Source organism: Falco punctatus (genome assembly GCF_963210335.1).
Source record: "Falco punctatus genome assembly, chromosome: 5".
Classification (NCBI taxonomy): Eukaryota; Metazoa; Chordata; class Aves; order Falconiformes; family Falconidae; genus Falco; species Falco punctatus.
The window spans coordinates 72,607,862-72,620,922 of NC_137584.1; the positions used below are offsets into that span (position 1 = coordinate 72,607,862).

Genomic DNA, 13,061 nt, shown 5'->3' on the forward strand with positions numbered 1-13,061 from the left:
TAACACCCCGAATCTCTGCCCGTTCCCGTGTGTAACACCCCGAATCTCTGCCCGTTCCCATGTAACACCCCGAATCTCTGCCCGTTCCCGTGTAACACCCCGAATCTCTGCCCGTTCCCGTGTGTAACACCCCGAATCTCTGCCCGTTCCCATGTAACACCCCGAATCTCTGCCCGTTCCCGTGTGTAACACCCCGAATCTCTGCCCGTTCCCATGTAACACCCCGAATCTCTGCCCGTTCCCGTGTGTAACACCCCGAATCTCTGCCCGTTCCCGTGCAGCACCCCGAATCTCTGCCCGTTCCCATGTAACACCCCGAATCTCTGCCCGTTCCCTTACAGCACCCCGAATCTCTGCCCGTTCCCATGTAACACCCCGAATCTCTGCCCGTTCCCGTGTGTAACACCCCGAATCTCTGCCCGTTCCCATGTAACACCCCGAATCTCTGCCCGTTCCCGTGTAACACCCCGAATCTCTGCCCGTTCCCGTGTGTAACACCCCGAATCTCTGCCCGTTCCCGTGTAACACCCCGAATCTCTGCCCGTTCCCGTGTGTAACACCCCGAATCTCTGCCCGTTCCCATGTAACACCCCGAATCTCTGCCCGTTCCCGTGTGTAACACCCCGAATCTCTGCCCGTTCCCATGTAACACCCCGAATCTCTGCCCGTTCCCGTGTGTAACACCCCGAATCTCTGCCCGTTCCCATGTAACACCCCGAATCTCTGCCCGTTCCCGGGAGAAACCCCACAGGCACTCCCAAAAGGAGTCTTAAACCCCCTCTGAGAACATAAGTGACGTGGGACACACCAGTCTGGAGAGGAAGGGACCAAAGTGGGGGCGCACCGGCTTTTGGGGTGCAGCTCATGGCTGGAGACGCCAGACGGGGTGCGCTCCCTCCGGCCACAGCTGCTGCACTGGGCGCCTGCGGAACAGCGCGAGCTGCAGGGGTGTGCGCACGGAGCTCTGTACAGCCGCGGGTGTGCCAGGGTGGATCTGGGGTCCTCCCCTCCCCCTCCCCCTCCCTCTCCCCCTCCCTCTCCCTCTCCCTCTCCCCCTCCCTCTCCCCCTCCCCTTCCCCCTCCCTCTCCCCCTCCCCCTCCCTCTCTCTGCCTCTCCTTCTCTCTCCCCTCCCCTCTCCCTCTCCCTCTCCCTCTCCCCCTCCCTCTCTCTCTGCCTCTCCTTCTCTCTCCCCTTCCCTCCCCTCCCCTTTCCCTCTCCCTCTCCCCCTCCCTCTCCCCCTCCCCCTCCCCCTCCCTCTCCCCCTCCCTCTCCCCCTCCCTCTCCCCTTCCCCTCCCTCTCCCCCTCCCCCTCCCTCTCTCTGCCTCTCCTTCTCTCTCCCCTCCCCTCTCCCTCTCCCTCTCCCCCTCCCTCTCCCCCTCCCTCTCTCTCTGCCTCTCCTTCTCTCTCCCCTTCCCTTCCCTCCCCTCCCCTTTCCCTCTCCCTCTCCCTCTCCCTCTCCCCCTCCCCCTCCCCCTCCCCCTCCCTCTCCCCCTCCCTCTCCCTCCCCTCCCCTTCCCCACTGCTCCCTCAGGTATTTAGTGCAGCTCAGGTGGGTAATTAATGCAGTTCTGTAGAAGATTCAACTAAACATTAAGAGTTTGTGGCTTGCAGGAGGCGTCACCTCCCTGGGTCACTGCCGGAGGAGCTTTGCTCTGCTGAGCCCAGCAGCGGGATCCTGCTCAAAGGCCAACCAAGAATTCAGTAAAACCTGAAGAAAAATGATCCCAAAGGTGCCATGACAGCAGCCGAGTGGGGCCCTACACCCAGCCAGGGTGGGGTCGCCCCAAAAATGGGGTTAAATCCCAACTTCCACCCTGAAGGAGGATCACCAGGGGACCCCACATGCTTTGATCTGCATTTCCCGTTTGCAGCTGGCTCCACTAATAGAATTTTTGTTTCTTCTGACAGAAAGTTGCAGAAGGAAATGCAGGTCATGGATGAGACCTGGAAAAGAGCCACCAGCGACAACAGAGGAAAATTACAGATGGAATCAGTGGGAAACCAGAGGCACAAGCAAGCAGGCGTGCAGAGCCTGAGCGTCAGCTTTGGCTCTGTTTTTCACCGGAGCAGGAGCAGCCGAGCGACCGTGGGCAGCCTGGCAGGTAGGACCGAGCTTTCCAATGCCACCCTGTGTGTGCTGCAGATGTGAAGTGACATTTCAGATCCTGCTGGTAGCTTGCTCGGACTCAAAAAACCTCTTTTTTGATGAAATTCCCCATCCTGTTGGCTTTGGTTGCGCCATGTCTTTTCACGCGCTCCCTTTGCTTCCCAGGAACAGGGATGTGGCTCTGGGATGATCAGGGTCCCTTTCCCTACCAACCCTTGTCCAAATTCAGTGGGGAGCTGCAGAAATTTCTCAAATATGAGGGATTCCCGTGTTTTCCCGCTATGACATGGTATGTTTGCCAGGTCTCGGGTCCAGAGTGGCAATGGCTGCTTTGTACAAGCGCACACTGAAGTGACACACTGGGGATGTCCCCTGGGGCTGCCCAAGGACCAGGGCAGGGACGCCTTTATAGGAAATTCTGCCTGTAACTGATTTTTCTGGCATCATTTCCTCCAGCTCCAGGTGGTGGCTTGGACCCAGATAATCCACTGTCTTCAAAGGGACCAGTTGCTGCTGGGATCTCCCAGCGTGGTACAGGGAGCGGATTTGCGGAGATTATGAAGGCTTGAAATGTTCCTCCTGGCTACGGAGCACCCAGGTCCAGACAGACCTGCTCCAGACAGACAGACTGGGTGGAGCGAAGCCACCGAGCCCACCAAGGAGCAACTCCTCTCCATCGCCTGCCACCGAGGTGGCTCCCGGGTACCCAGAAGGGGTGAGTTTAATCTTTTTCACTCTATTTTAATCAGCTCATCAGTGATGGGCATTGACAGCGCAGACGGCTAAGAGGCTTATGTCTATTATTCCCAGAGGATTAGCCTTTTTGATCTGAGCGGAGGGAGGCTGTGTCCCAAGTCTGGCCGGGGGCGTGCGTCATGCCAGAGATCGGCTGCAAAACCATCTCCCCCCTAGTTATTTGGCAGCACGAAAGCACTTCTCTCCATTTATTTGCACAGCCCGGGGGGGCGTCTCCTTCCTTCCAACTATACATCCAAAGAAATCCCACCACCACTCTGAGGGGCACAGTGATCCCATATGGACCCTCTAGGATGGTGGGGCACCCTCCCAACAGCCTTGATGGGACCGTACGGGTACGTGGCCATGCTCATGTATCTGCACATGTGCCTTCAGGTGTGCGTGCACCTGGAGGGTACTAAAATAGCAAAGCCTGGCCCTAAAAATGCTCAGGGGCAGTGGGATCCTGTCCCAAAAGCTTCTTGTCCACCTTGGATGCCCTGAAACGGTTTCTGGGATGCATGGGCACAGAGGGAGTTGGGCTGTGGTGGTGGGCTGAAATCCCCTGCGACAAGAAGTTTTGGGGAGCTGAAAACGGGGACATGACTCTGCTCCCTCCTCCCTCGTGCTCATCTGGCATGAGCTGGGCTGCACCTGGGGGTGCCCTCGGGTGCCTGGGGTGTCGGGGAGATGCCCATCGCGGTGTCTTTGGTACCTGAAGTGTTGGGACGCTCCCATCACCCAGCCGTCCTCGCTGGGCCGTAGCTCCTCTGCCAGTGGGATTGCAGGTGTGTTGTTGCTGCCTTGAACAGTGCAAATAGTGTGACAAGGGACTTATCCCCAGCATCCCGTCTGAGGTTCCTCGGGGAGATGCTGGTCCTTCCCAGGGGGTAGGGCAGGGCTGGGGACATGGGACACCTCCCACAAGGTCAGAGATGGGACATTCCCCTGTGCTGCCCCCACCCCCCCTCCAGGGGAGGACACGGGGCAGAAGAGGGGACCGTGTGGTCCAGGAGCGTCAACCAGCACAAACCTCCCTTTGCAGCCCCGGCAGGCACCGAGTCTGATGTGATTCCCGCACGTTTCGTGTTTCCCTGGCTCCCGCCGTGTCCCTACAAGCCACAGACGTTTTTGGCACCTGCAGGATCCCAGCTGCAGCGGGATCGGGTGATTCCCCCGGGGCCGCAGCCGTCACCCCTTCCCCGCCACCCTGCCCGTGGCCGTGCCTCCAGCCCTGCCCGTTTGGCTCCCAGTGCCACCACGCCGCTGTGGCGGTGGGCCCCATCCTGCCTGTCACCCATCCATGTCCCAGCCAAGGCCACTTGGGCTACCGGTGTCAGCTCGGGGCTCGCACGCGCACGGGGTGGCACTGTTGCATCAGAAATCCCAGCTGGGCTCGGGGCGGCCCCGCAGCCCTGAGCTGGTGGCTCAGCCTCACCGGGATGAGGCCTCACATTTCCCCGGGGCTTTTCCTTTTCCGGGGTGGTGGAGGGGTCTCTGCCCTGCGGCTGGGTGGGGAAGCCGCGGGGCGTCCTGCCGCGCTGCCGCCAGCAGCAGCCGCCCGGGGGGCTGGGGGGGGGCATCACCCGCTCAGGACCTCACACCGGATTAACGTCGCACCTTCTCCGGTAACACCCTGTAACCTGCCCGGTTTGGTCCTGCAAAGCTCTTCACACCGCTCGGCAGCTTTGCAGGCCCGGGCTCGCCGTCCTCACTCCCAGCAGGCGGGGGCTCAAGCTCTGTCAGGGTCCCACACTCCTTGCCATGAGCAGGAGCATCCCTCTGCCCTTGGGAGCATCCCTCTGCCCTTGGGAGCATCCCTCCCAACCCACGAGCACCCGTTCATTCCCAAAAGCATCCCTCTCTCCTTGGCAGCATCCCTCCATCCCTGGGAGAATCTCTCTATTGCCATGAGCATCATTTCCTTCCCACAAGCATCCCTTCATCCTCAGGAGCATCCCTTCTTCTCTGTGAGCATCCTTCCGTCCTCAGGAGCAGCCCTTCTTCTCTGTGAGCATCCTTCCGTCCTCAGGAGCAGCCCTTCCTCCCTGTGAGCATCCCTCCATCCCCACAAGCATCCCACCTCAGGAGCAGCCACCCCTCCCCGCACAGCAGAGCATCCTTCCTGCACCCAGGTTGCTCCAAGAGCTCTTTTACAAGGCTCCCAGTTCCCCACCATCCCAGGAGGGAGGAAAGGCCTTTCAGGATGGTTTATCCTTGGGGAAACAGGGCGCGGGGAGCGGGCAAATGTTTTACAACGAGCTCTGCTTACAGCGGGAGCGGTGGAGGGAGAGGGCAGGGGCTCACCTGATGCCAGGGGTCGAGTCGAGCCCAGCCTCGGTCCTGGCTTTGGGCACATGGGGCAGCCCTTTGCCTGCTCCCGCACCTCCCTGACCCCGCTAATTTGATTAATGCAAAGCCCCTGGAGTTTGATGTTCTGCTGCTCAAGGGGGGGAATGGCGGTGGCCCCGTGAGGGTCACCAGGGCTGCCAGGGCAGCAGGGCTCCGCTCCCCTGGGCTTCAAGTGAAAATACAGACGTTTCGGTCTTGCCAGTCACAGCTTTTCCAGCAGCAGCTGCTCCAGACGGATCAAAATCTCTCCTGGCAGCTGGGGGGAGAAATGCCCCCGTGGACGGGTCAAGAGGGTCACTCACACGGCGCGACAGGGCGGTGGGGGCTGCTGGGGGGGGCCCAGCACCTGTTAACGGCAGCAAAGCTCAGCACCTCCTCATTGCGCCGCTGCTAATTTATCACAGCTCCGGAGGCCGCCGTGGCGAGGCCGTCACTCCAATTAGTGTTGTTGCCCTTCACCCTGCTCATGGGCTAACGAGGTTTGGCAGGATTTGGGCGTTTTGCTCATAGTTAAAGGCACCCGAAGACCAGAGTTAACCCTTCATCTGCCAAGCAGTGCCCAGGCAGTGCGGGGGGCTCACGTTTCGTTGGGCTGCTGCCAAGTTGGGGTCCCCCAGAGGAGCTCCAGGAGCTTTTCTGGACAACCAGGAGCTTCAAATTGCATTTAGGGAGCAACTTTTCAAGTGGCAAAAAAGATCGGCAATATAAAAACTGTTTCTTGTTCTCAGTGGGATCCAAATACTCGGTTAGTCCCAGATTTTATTGTTCTTCCACCAACTGGCACATCTCCAGTCCTGCTCCTTCCATGCATCGGTGCCACTATCCCCAAGGGCTTGGCAGCACCTCGTCCTTGGGGTTTGGGGACCGCCGTGAAAGCCCCACCCCACCACCATGCAAGGGAGAACAGGCATGAGGAGCCAGTTCCCCTCCCCCCCCCCAAAAAAAAAGTGAGGAGCAAGGTTACCTCCATCTAATCCCACTCTCTGCAGCCAAGCAGATGTTTCGTGCTTTTTGGCAGGGGCTGAGCCTTATCTGATGGCCGTGTTTCCACGGAAGAGGATCAGAGGGCTTTGAAGGCACGGCGGGAGCTCGGCAGAGGTATGTTGGGGCTCGTCGCTTCTGACAGATTCCAGGTGGGATTTGTAGCTGGATTACATCACAATTCAGGGCCTTAAGGGATTTTTTCAGCACATTCTCCCAAAGGTAGGAACCCTCCGCACTGGTGCCGGGCCAACAAACACGAGCAGCAGTAGAGGATATGTCTATGCAAAACAAGATGGATTTAAAAGAAAGAAAACAAAGGATGTTTTGCAGATCCTAAGACAAGACAGTGAGAAATAAAGTCAATATCTGAACCTCTGAGAACCAAAATTGGATCCAAACGCCCTTGTTTTCAGCAGGGCTGCAAAGCCGCGAGCAGACTGATGAACACTGGCCAGGACCCGCATCCTCATGCTGCTTGTGCAGATTGATGTGAAATAAAACAATGCATCAGCTGGTCCTCTCACCTTTTAAATATTTTTGTATTTTTCATATTCTTACCTATTATTTTAGATTATAGTAATAATATTAAAATATCAAAAATATTACAAATATTTAACATCTTAAAATATTAGAAATAGAAAGATCTAAAATTATAAAAATATTCTATTACAGCAGCTTGGGAAGAGGCTGGCAACCATTTGGCACTGCCGAGCCTTCCTTCTTCAGCTTTCCCACCATTTCAGGTATCACGATACCGCCAGCTCACCGAGCATCCACGCCACCCTCACCTGGGAGCCGCTCTGGCCGCCCAGGAAACTTCCCCGAGGCAGCCGCGATGCAGGGCCAGTCGCCTCGAAATGCCTCGAAGCGCCGCAGGGGATGTTGCGGAGGCGATGTGATAAATGGGGGCGTGAGGCAAAGGGTCTCGGTGGAAGGTGGGATTTCATGAAACGTCACCGCAAAGAGATGGGCGAGGAGAAAGCGGCTTCCCCTGTGCCAAGCTGAAGCCCTTGGAGATGTCCCCATGGGGTAGAGGGGGAGCAGGAGATGCCAGCGGGACGCCGGGAGCGGGACGTGGGGGTTGGGAACAGGCGGTTGAACACGCGCAGGCACCGAAACTGGAGACTGAATATCAATCAAACGTGCTTGGAGTATTATCACCAAAACCAGTCGGACCGGTAGTGAAGCATGTTTGAAACGTGGATCCCAGCACACAGTCACGCCAAAGGGTCGGTGGCCTCGTCCTGCTGCATGGGAGCAGCATTAAGCTAGCGACAGTGCCCAGAGAAAATGACTTTTTTTAAAAAGAACCTTCTTTTCCCACCTATTTTGTTTCAGTCTTTTGTTAACAAGGATTTCTCGGAGATTTTAATTCCTTGAAGATTTGTGCATAGCCAGATACTCTTCTCCCTTCAAACTGGTGAAGAAATCGCAATGAGGGCACGAGTTGGCCGGGCAGGGAGACAAAGCTGGACCTGAAACAGCAAACAGGGTGTTAAGGCGCATCAGGAATGCGACAGTGACTGAACTCGGCTGCCCGGGGAGGAGCAGGGGTCTGGGCTGCCCCTGCCTCCAGCTCCAACCGCATCTCCTCTCCCAGCTGCTCTTACTTCACGCTCCTACTGTCTTCATTGCCCGCAGGTCGTTAAAACTATCTTGAAAGAGTTTGAATTCTGGAAGGCTGGAGGAGAAGTGATATTGCCCCTTCTGTGACCCCCGCCGTGGTGCAGGTCCTTACGGCAGGGTGGGCAGCTGCCCTCTACTTGTCCCGACCAGCTCTGTGAGTCCCCAGCGCATGGTAGCCACAGCCCTACCTCGGCTTTTCCCTACAAGTTTTCCGCAGCTGGCTGGCACCGCTGCGAGGGCTCTGCGGGTGCTGCGGTTGCAGCATCCTCAGGGAGGCCGATGTTTCCAGAGGGAGCCGCTCTGCTGAGGAGGCTGTGCAGGATGCGTGTGCGCACAGGCTGACTGCACATCTCCATGTGGCCTTGCAGGGCCTGCATCGTCACCAGCAGCTCCTCAAGTTTCATCTCCAAACCCAGTTATTTATCTTAATGAGACCCCAAACAGCACCGCCTGCTAAAACAGCACCATCTGTGATTATTAAAACTAGTTGTTTTATCACCAGTCATGCGAGACTCGCAGCATACGGCTTCCCAAACCGAAATAACCACGTATCCGCTCAAATGCCAGACAGCTACTTAAAATAAAATAAGTCATCCCGTTCTCTGGTTTGGTTCGGCAATAAAAAACCCAGCACAAAACCCCAACCACCCCCGTGCTGCCGCTCCCCAACCCGGCCACCCCTCGTTAGCGCGCTCGCCTCTTTGCTCGCGAAGTGCCGATGGCTGGAGGGGTCTGCTGCTCGTAAAAGGGTGGAACAAACCGGAGCCCCAGGTCAGCGGAGAGCTTTGTGTTTGCTGGAAGGGTGCCCGGCGGCCACGAGTACAGATGCTGGGGAAAGATCAAGCCTAGGAAATATTTCTTCAAATTCAGAGAGACACTACCCAGAGTAAAATTTAATATTTTACTCTTAGCTGCCTCTGAACTAGGTTTTTAAGGGGGGGTAGGGTGGGGTGTAGGAGGGGTTGCAAGCCTGTTGACGAAGAGACTAGGAATTTTTCCATCATTTTATTAAAAACTTTTAAAGGTCTAAAATGAAAATGTACACCTACTACAATATAATGTTTGTACAACTCACAGTTAAAGTGCTAAAAATTAAATGTTACAAAACCAACACTGGACTACTGTAAACAAGTCTACCAAGAGCCGAGTGCAAGTCAAGTCAGCTACGGTCGGGCACTACCCCATGCTAACGGCCACGTGCACCCTCTGTGTACAGGTCTCACGAACACGAAAGCTTCTTCCTCTCCTGGTCAGGAACGGAGGAAACCACAACAGGAACGCCAGCGTGTCAAGGGGAAGCACTGTAAGAGGCGGCAATGCCGTTACATGCCCCGAGTTCCCCAGCACGTGCACCCGACAGCCGTTCGTGACAGGCAAGAACCGCGTACAACATCCTGCCTCAGGTGAAAATAAATCCCGATCCCATTAGAAAAGAAGCACGTTGGGACAGGAGTGGGATTTCACATTCAAGGCAACGTTCTGCTGTTCAAGGTGAACCTTGGGATGTCTCCCGGGGGGCCGCTCCGCTCTGCTCCCTGGTTTCACCCTAGAGCTGGGGCTGCCCGCTCCCCACTGCCGTCAGTTTTTAGGGGTCCTCAGCCCCTGGAGCTGGGGATGGCTCCCCTGGAAAGGTGGGAACTGCTCTAAGGGCTGGTCCCAGCTCATCTGGCTCCTGTGGTCTCCCTGTGCCCCTTCCGAGGGGTCTTCTCTCCCCTCCTTGCTGGAATGACTCGGCCGCCACGTTCAATTTGGCTGTGGCTGGATTTCAGCCCTGCGCTTACCCCCAGCCCCGGGTACGCTCCTATCTACAGCTTCCGCAGCAAAACTGAGGTCTAAGCACTACGGAAAGGGCGAGCACTTTAGAGCAGGCAAAGAAATTTACAACTAAAAGAGGCTTTTTGCTGCTGTTGGATTGTTTTAAGCTTTAAAAAGACGAGCACTACCAATCCAATGGGAGAGCGGCTGCACGTGGTCCCGAGCCAGCCTTTTCCATGCAACACGGCCGCATCGCTGACATGCGGTGTTTCACTGAACGATGACGGCTACGAAGGGATGAAGAAGGAACGGCACAAACTCGGGGGCATCTGTTGCCAGCGGCAATCGGGCCAATGTCTGTATTGCCCAGATGCCCCCAGCCACCTCCTGCTTCGCCCGGGCAGGACAGAAAGGCGTTGGAGCAAAGCACACTGTGCCACGTTGCTCCCTGCCAAGGGACCAATGCGTTGGCAATGGGATAAAGCAGGAGATTCAGTTCCCTGGGAATCCTGGGAATAAGAAGCCATGGATTTTACGGCAAGCTTTGATATTGCCATCTTACAAAGCAATATTTTGGGGCTTCAGTCACAATATGTGTAGGGTGGAGATACATTAACCTGCCCCGGGGACAAGCTGGAGAAAACGGGCTATGTACAACTTCTCCGCCTGCTCCAAAGAGAGGGCCAGGCTGGCAGCAGCGCGTGGCTGCTGGGGAGGGACAAAGCGCTGCTGTTAAATCACGAGGAACGCGTGTTCAGCTACAGGTACGTGAGGTCAGCTGAAGCCCAAAGCAACCAGAGTGTTTCAGTAACTGCAGAACTGCCATCCTGGGCAGGGGATTCAGCTCCGGGGGAATTTAAAGATTGGCACCAGTCCCAGAAACCCAAGCTCTCAGCAGTTAGCTGGGGGTGCCAGATAGGAAAGCACCCCAAAAACATGCCTAGGTACCCTCGCTAGAAACGGCAGCTGAGCTGCATCCAAACTCAGACACACTTCAGAGCCCTCAAGGTTTGATGATCTGGGAGCTGAACCCCCGCGAGTGCCCCAGCTGGGGAACTGCATCAGGGCCGCAGCAATCTTAAACATGAAACCTGAAAGGATCATTGGCAAACGGCTCTGAAATCCTGGGAAGGAATGCTTTGCAGAAATAGAGAGCAGCATGCTAATTCAGGTGTTGAAGATAAAAGGGTGTGGGATTACAGGGGTAGGGAGGGCAAAAATCCCAGCCAGAATTTGAGAATTACATTTTAATCATGTCTGGGGTGACTGGAGTTTGTCTCTCACATGCAGTATACATGAGCAAGGAACAGCTCAGGTATTCTCATGTGGAAACAACATGGAGACTAAATCTCACCAATTAACAAAATTTCAAGCAGGATATATTTCAAACTTCCACCATCATTCCCCTCCCTGACTCTACACAATTCAATGCATCACTACAACTTCAAAAAAAAAAAAAAAAAAAAAAGGTACTGGAAATGGAGCTGAGAAGTTCAACACAAACATTTGAGATTATTTAGTTCAGTTATAGCATTTAGGAAAACTCAGCTGTCCGGCTCCCTTTGCAGATTCAGATTCCCAAAACTACCAACCCTTTGAAGCAGCAAGTTATTTAGAAGATGAATTTGAAACTAAAACAGGGATCCACCTTTGTGGCTTACAGGGAACCGTGGTTCCTCCAGTTTAAGTCACTCAAAGACTTTTCATACCCATCTGCTTTGAAAGAGGTGATCTAGCATGAAACAGCTAGATCTAGGTGATCTAGGTGAAACAGCTCCCGGGGCTGTTTGCTGAGCAAAGGGCAAAGCAGAGCGTGCTCTGCCCCAGGGCGGTTGGTGCAGCAACCTCCCTCCCTGGATTTACAATAAAGAGAGGTGTGGAGTTGTTGCTACGCTTTGTTATTCCACGTTGGGTTTGGTTTGTGCTTCTCCTTTGGAGCAAAAGTCTGGTGGAAGCAAGAAAGACAATTTATGGTAAACATATTTCTAAGACACGGTGACTCGCAGGGCAGCCTTTGATTTCGGAGAGCACACGGTTTTTGCTGTTGTGTCATCAGCTACAATTAAAATGAGTAATTGTAGTGCAGCTCCATTTCTGCTGTTTGCACCGCGGGTTGTTGCCCTATTCCTGCCCTTGAGGTTGTGCCATCTACGCGTGTACGAAGGCTTTTCAACATGCCTCCAACAGGTCAAAAAGGGAATTATGTAAGGACAATGAAAAAAAAAGTATTAATTTCCCAGCAATGATCTCTAGTAATTACTGAGGTAGGTTTAAATGCAATCAGTGTTTCCTCATGCTGAATGAATCTTACAGCAGATGCTTTGGAAGATCTACTGCACCGCCTGAGACATGCCTTGACTTTTTGCCTGCAGTGTCAACAAACCCCAACAGATGATTTACACACAAAAAAAGCCCAAACTGAGAACTCTCTACTGTGAATCTGTAGTAGGGAATAAAAAGAACCTACAAAAGAGGTCGATCAGTAATGCAAGCTCCTTGGCCGGGAAGGAGCTGACCGTTTACAGTGGACACCTGTCTCCTCCCCTCAGGACAGCAATGGTGGGTTTCTGGCTGCTGCACCCTGCTCCTTCCCCACTTGCGGGCACCTCCTGCTTCCGTTTCTCCCACTCGTTTCTCAATTCTTGCTCCCCGCTTGCTCAGCACAAAGAGAATCCTCCCCCCAAAATCACCATGAGGAAGGCAGGCCATCCCTGATTGAACTCCTCCTGTCCGCTTTGGCCTCAGCCCTCCTCGCCCAGGTTAAGGGCTTTGTAAACAGGCTTTGTTCTGTCTGTAAGGAAAAGGCTGTACAGTCCGGTCTGGGCAACAAATTCAGCTTTTCTATTTTTTTTTTTTTTTTTAAATAGATCAGGAACAAGCGATCTCAGCTTTTGTACATTAATCTAAAAAATAAGTGGCTGAATATTATCTAGGTAACTGGTTTTAAAATTGATCTCTTCCTACATAAATTGTAAACAAGTAGAAAATTTAAATAGTCTTTTGTAAAAAAGCAAGGACAATACATGTTATAAAAAAATCACTCTTCCCTGCCTCTCTTCCCCCACCCTCCCTCCCCATCCCACCAACTGAGCCTGAACAGCTCTGGTAAGAGCTGGTGATCCTCAGTGGAGTTTCCTTTCTTTTCCTTCTCCAAAACGCTCATTCCTGTGTTGCATTTCCAGTGTATTCATTAAAAAATGCCTGCCGGTCCACACAGCTGTCCTTTGTACAGCATTTAGCATGCGTCCCCTCCCCCTGTGCTCGATGAGAACAAGTATCAGTTTGTTATCTAATCAGAGAGGTGCGCGGAGGAATTCCTTCAATATTCAAGAGTTCCCTCATGCCTGAAAAGAAAAAAATCTCAGCGTGACCCTGCCAGTGAGTTCTCGAGGGTAACACCTACCGGCATGCAGAGCCATCAGAGGGAAGGGGAGATTTTTTGTTCAACAAATAATAAGAAATTCAGCAATGGTGTCTGATGAGTAACAGTTATCGAATAA

At 54.2% G+C, this 13,061-nt stretch overlaps 1 long non-coding RNA gene across 1 annotated transcript; it reads left to right on the top strand.

Moving 5' to 3' along the window:
* Nucleotides 1-1,496: 1,496 nt before the first annotated feature.
* Nucleotides 1,497-13,058, top strand: LOC308064113. Its single transcript, XR_013928209.1, has 2 exons — nucleotides 1,497-2,824; nucleotides 6,215-13,058. It is a non-coding gene; the product is annotated as an uncharacterized lncRNA (long non-coding RNA).
* The last annotated feature ends 3 nt before the right edge of the window (nucleotides 13,059-13,061 follow it).